The sequence below is a fragment of the Arachis stenosperma genome, chromosome 10 (genome assembly GCF_014773155.1).
Source record: "Arachis stenosperma cultivar V10309 chromosome 10, arast.V10309.gnm1.PFL2, whole genome shotgun sequence".
Classification (NCBI taxonomy): domain Eukaryota; kingdom Viridiplantae; phylum Streptophyta; class Magnoliopsida; order Fabales; family Fabaceae; genus Arachis; species Arachis stenosperma.
Genome location: NC_080386.1, coordinates 60775895 through 60782133, shown reverse-complemented (window position 1 = coordinate 60782133; position 6239 = coordinate 60775895). Strand labels below are relative to the sequence as shown.

At 39.7% G+C, this 6239-nt stretch overlaps 1 non-coding gene across 1 annotated transcript; it reads left to right on the top strand.

Moving 5' to 3' along the window:
- Positions 1-1746: 1746 nt before the first annotated feature.
- On the top strand, positions 1747-1854 carry LOC130958363 (small nucleolar RNA R71). Its single transcript, XR_009077489.1, has one exon. It is a non-coding gene; the product is annotated as a small nucleolar RNA R71 (small nucleolar RNA).
- Positions 1855-6239: the final 4385 nt, after the last annotated feature.

Sequence of the window (6239 nt, the reverse complement as noted above, 5' to 3'; positions counted from 1 at the left end):
TCTCCCAACAAGCGCTTCTTTAATGTCAGTAGCTTGACAGAGGGCTCTCATTGAGCCTCACAGATACTCAGAGCAATGTTGGAACCTCCCAACACCAAACTTAGAGTTTGAATGTGGGGGTTCAACACCAAACTTAGAGTTTGGTTGTGGCCTCCCAACACCAAACTTAGAGTTTGACTGTGGGGGCTCTGTTTGACTCTGAATTGAGAGAAGCTCTTCATGCTTCCTCTCCATGGTGACAGAGGGATATCCTTGAGCCTTAAACACAAAGGATTCTTCATTCACTTGAATGATCAGTTCACCTCCATCAACATCAATCACAGCCTTTGCTGTGGCTAGGAAGGGTCTGCCAAGGATGATAGATTCATCCATGCACTTCCCAGTCTCTAGGACTATGAAATCAGTAGGGATGTAATGGTCTTCAACTTTTACCAAAACATTCTCTACAAGTCTATGAGCTTGTTTTCTTGAGTTGTCTGCCATCTCTAGTGAGATTCTTGCAGCTTGTACCTCAAAGATCCCTAGCTTCTCCATTACAGAGAGAGGCATGAGGTTTACACTTGACCCTAAGTCACACAGAGCCTTCTTGAAGGTCATGGTGCCTATGGTACAAGGTATTGAAAACTTCCCAGGATCTTGTTTCTTTTGAGGTAATTTCTGCCTAGACAAGTCATCCAGTTCTTTGGTGAGCAAAGGAGGTTCATTTTCCCAAGTCTCATTTCCAAATAGCTTGTCATTAAGCTTCATGATTGCTCCAAGATATTTAGCAACTTGCTCTTCAGTGACATACTCATCCTCTTCAGAGGAAGAATACTCATCAGAGCTCATGAATGGCAGAAGTAAATCCAATGGAATCTCTATGGTCTCATTTTGAGCCTCAGATTCCCATGGTTCCACATTGGGGAACTCATTGGAGGCTAGTGCACGCCCATTGAGGTCTTCCTCAGTGGCGTCCACTTCCTCTCTTCCCTCTCTAGATTCGGCCATGGTTATGGCTTTGCACTCTCCTTTTGGATTTTCTTCTGTATTACTTGGGAGAGTACTAGGAGGGAGTTCAGTAACTTTCTTGCTCAGCTGTCCCACTTGTGCCTCTAAATTCCTAATGGAGGACCTTGTTTCAGTCATGAAACTTTGAGTGGTTTTGATTAGATCAGAGACCATGGTTGCTAAGTCAGAGGGGTTCTGCTTAGAATTCTCTGTCTGTTGCTGAGAAGATGATGGAAAAGGCTTGCCATTGCTAAACCTGTTTCTTCCACCATTGTTGTTGTTGAAACCTTGTTGAGGTTTCTCTTGATTCTTCCATGAGAAATTTGGGTGATTTTTCCATGAAGAATTATAGGTGTTTCCATAGGGTTCTCCTAGGTAATTCACCTCTTCCATTGAAGGGTTCTCAGGATCATAAGCTTCTTCTTCAGATGAAGCTTCCTTAGTACTGCCAGGTGCATTTTGCATTCCAGACAGACTTTGAGAAATCAAATTGACTTGTTGAGTCAATATCTTGTTCTGAGCCAGTATGGCATTCAGAGTATCAATCTCAAGAACTCCTTTCTTCTGACTTGTCCCATTGTTCACAGGATTCCTTTCAGAAGTGTACATGAATTGGTTATTTGCAACCATTTCAATGAGCTCTTGAGCTTCTGTAGGCGTCTTCTTCAGATGAAGAGATCCTCCAGCAGAGCTATCCAAAGACATCTTGGATAGTTCAGAGAGACCATCATAGAAAATACGTATGATGCTCCATTCAGAAAGCATGTCAGAAGGACACTTTCTGATTAATTGTTTGTATCTTTCCCAAGCTTCATAGAGGGATTCTCCATCCTTCTGTCTGAAGGTTTGGACTTCCACTCTAAGCTTACTCAATTTTTGAGGTGGAAAGAACTTTTCCAAGAAGGCATTGACTAGCTTTTCCCAAGAGTCCAGGCTTTCTTTAGGTTGTGAGTCCAACCATATTCTAGCTCTGTCTCTTACAGCAAAAGGGAATAGCATCAGTCTGTAGACCTCAGGGTCAACCCCATTAGTCTTGACTGTGTCACAGATTTGCAAGAACTCAGCTAAAAACTGATGAGGATCTTCCAATGGAAGTCCATGGAACTTGCAATTCTGTTGCATTAGAGAAACTAATTGAGGCTTAAGCTCAAAGTTGTTTGCTCCAATGGCAGGGATAGAGATGCTTCTCCCATAGAAGTCAGGAGTAGGTGCAGTAAAGTCACCCAGCACCTTTCTTGCATTGTTGGCATTGTTGTTGTTTTCGGCTGCCATGTCTTCTTCTTCTTTGAAGAGTTCGGTTAGGTCCTCTACAGAGAGTTGTGCCTTAGCTTCTCTTAGCTTTCGCTTCAAGGTCCTTTCAGGTTCAGGGTCAGCTTCAACAAGAATGCCTTTGTCTTTGTTCCTGCTCATATGAAAGAGAAGAGAACAAGAAAATGTGGAATCCTCTATGTCACAGTATAGAGATTCCTTGAGGTGTCAGAGGAAAAGAAAAATAGAAGAAAGAAGAAGGAGAAGAATTCGAACTTTAATTAGATGGAGTTCGAATTGTGCATTAAGAAGGAGTTATACTCCATAAATAGAAGGATGTGAGAAGAGGGGAAGATGATTTTCGAAAATTAAGTTAAAAAGATTTTAAAAACATTTTGAAAAACACTAATTGATTTTCGAAAATAAAAGTGGGGAAGAAATCAAGTGATTTTTGAAAAAAAATTTTGAAATTAGAAATCAAAAAGATTTGATTGAAAACTTTTTTGAAAAAGATGTGGTTAAGAAGATATGATTGGTTTTTTAAAAAGATGTGATTGAGAAGATATGATTTGAAAAACATTTTAAAAAGATTTGATTTTAAAAATTAATGACTTGCCTAACAAGAAAAGATATGATTCAAACATTAAACCTTTCTCAACAGAAAAGGTAACAAACTTGAGATGTTCAATCAAATCATTAATTGTTAGTAAGTATCTTTGAAAAAGGAAAGAAATTGATTTTGAAAACATTTGATTGAAAAGATATGATTTGAAAAAGATTTGATTTTGAAAAACTTTGAAAACTTGAAAAAAAATTGATTTGAAAAACAAAATCTTCCCCATAGTGCCATCCTGGCGTTAAACGCCCAGAATGGTATCCATTCTGGCGTTTAACGCCCAAAATGCTACCTTTTTGGGCGTTAAACGCCCAACCAGGTACCCTGGCTGGCGTTTAAACGCCAGTCTGTCCTTCTTCACTGGGCGTTTTGAACGCCCAGCTTTTTCTGTGTAATTCCTCTGCTGCATGTTCTGAATCTTCAGTTCCTTGTACTATTGACTTGAAAATAGAACCAAGATCAAATAAACAAGGCATGCAAGACACCAAATTTAAAATTAGACACTAGACTCAAACAAGAAACATAAAATATTTTTGGTTTTTATGATTTTGTGAATTTTTTTTTTGTGCTTTTTTTTCGAAAATTATATGAAAATAGAAAATAAAGGTTTCAGAATTCTCAATTTGAATTTCCAGGAATCCTTGCAATGCTAGTCTAAGACTCCGGTCCAGGAATTAGACATGGCTTCACAGCCAGCCAAGCTTTCAAAGAAAGCTTCGGTCCAAAACACTAGACATGGCCAATGGCCAGCCAAGCCTTAACAGATCATTGCTTCAATGGCAAGATTGATAGAAATCAACAAGCTCAAAAGGATCATATGTTGGTATGGAATCATTATAAATAGGAGGGCCTATTACTTGGAACACTTCTTCCAATTCTTCAATCACATTGTGCCTTGGAGGTTGTGCACTCTCCTCCTCAATATCAACTTCAAATTTCATGGAAGAAGGCTCTTCAACCTGTGATTCCTCTATGTACTCAACATATCCTAAGGTGCCAGCTACTACATCCTTTGGTTTAATCATCTCTACCTTCTCCTCTTGTTGCACTTCTTGCTTTGACTCCTCTTCTTCACCTTGGAGCTTCAAGTTCACTCCCTCACTAAGCTCTTTGGTTGCCTCTCCACATTCAACAATAGGAGTGCCTTGATCGCATAGGCTTAGGCGGGATGAGTCTATGTTGCCAATGGCTTCTACCATGATAACTATTTTGGCTCCTATCTCGTTGAACTTCTTTCATCTTCCTCTTGTTGTCTTAAGATATGAGATTCAAGATCTCTCAATTCTACCATGAGGGCTTCATCGGGAGGTGATGGTGGAAGAGAGGGTTCATTGTTTGAGGGAAGGTTATTGTAATTGGAAGGTGGTTCATATTGGTGAAATTCTTGAGGTGGTGTGTGTGGACTTTGTGGTTCATGGGAGTATTGGAAAGGTGGTAGTTCTAGATACGGTTTATATGGTGGTTGGTATGGTGGGTATGGGTTGGGGTCATATGAAGGTGAATGATGGTATGAGGCTTGTGAGTATGGTGAAGGGCTATATTGAGGAGGGGGTTCATATGCATATGATGATTGCGGTTGACAACTACAATGAGGGTAATCACATACATTAGATTGGTAAGCATCAAGATTTGAATTGTACCCATAAGAAACCGGAGGAGATTGTTGCCAAGAAGGTTGTCCATAAGCTTGGGGTTTCTCTCACCTTTGATCTCTAAATCCTTGATGCATGTTGTCATTGTAATTTCCATCTCCTACAACATAGTTAGAACTACACTCATAGCCAAAGTGATGAGAATTCATAATGACGGAGAAAATAACAAAAGCTAACAAGAAACAAAGAGAACAAAATTCTACAACTAGCAAAACTAACAAACAAACCAAAAATTAAGCTATTCATAATATACATAGCCAATAACATAGAACCATTGCAATCCCCGGCAACGGCGCAATTAATTTGATAGAGAGAATTGCGTTGGTTAGGAATTTCTTCTTAAAGAAAGGAATTACTTCGTTGTAAGCATAGCTCCAAACCAACAAACAATTCTCACATCAAATTAAAATTATGGTTTTGTCACATGTACAAACCCCAAATAAGAATTAACCGGAGTATTTGGACTCCGGGTCGTCTCACGAGGATTAAAATGAAGTGGTCAATTATTGGCTATGAATGAATATTTTGGGGTTTTTGGAATAAGAGACATGAAAAGTAAATGATAAGGAAATTCAAATAACAAAAAGCCCTTGGCAAGGGTTGGTGGTCAAGGGTCTCTATCCTTATCACTAACCACAACATGAGAATTAGCAAGGATCAACCCCATTAAGTCTTCCTCTAAATGATAAAGGAAAGTCAAATGAGCTATGTCAATCCAAGTCCATAATTCCTAGTTCTCCACCAATTCAATTAGTGAGATCTAAGGTCAATGGCTCCCAATCATCAATCACTTGGACATTAGCAACTCAAGAGTTCCTAAGTTACCTTCCCAAGCCAAGAGCATAAAATTCTACTCTAAAGCCCAACCAAGCATTTTTTCAAACACTTGGTGGGTACAAATGGAAAGCATAGTGGTGCACGAAATTGTGATCACTACAACTTCGCACAACTAACCAGCAAGTGCACTGGGTCGTCCAAGTAATACCTTACGTGAGTAAGGGTCGATCCCACGGAGATTGTTGGTATGAAGCAAGCTATGGTCACCTTGTAAATCTCAGTCAGGCAGACTCAAATGGGTATAGTGATAAACGAATAAAGCATAAAGATAAAGATAGAGATACTTATGTATATCATTGGTGAGAGCTTCAGACAAGCGTATGAAGATGCCTTCCCTTCCGTCTCTCTGCTTTCCTACTGTCTTCATCCAATCCTTCTTACTCCTTTCCATGGCAAGCTCATGTAGGGTTTCACCGTTGTCAGTGGCTACCTCCTGATGACATGTCACCATGTCATGTTTTTCTATGCTTTTTCATACAAGAAATTTATGATTAGTGCTTAAATATTGCATTCTTTGGTGCTTAAATGGTACATTTCTTTGATCTTTTGATTTGATAAACTTTGTAGGAAATAAGAAGAAAAAGAAGCAAAAAGAGCACAAAATAAGCTAAAAAGAAGAAAAGAGGAATTTTGGGCACACTTTGAAGTTGGAGCACACTTTGGAGGCTTAGGCCACGCTTCTAAAAGCGTGACCCATGACCAAATCAAGGAAGAAAAGCGTGGCCCAAAGGAAGAAAAGCGTGGCCCAAAACAAGGAGGAAGAGAGACAAAAAGTTTGGGTGAAAAGTTAGCCTGGAAGTTAGCCCCCTAACTTGGAGGCTAACGTTGGCATGAAAAAAAACACCCAGGGCTACTCCACGTTTGCGCCAACGTTAGCCCCCTAACTTGGAGGCTAACGT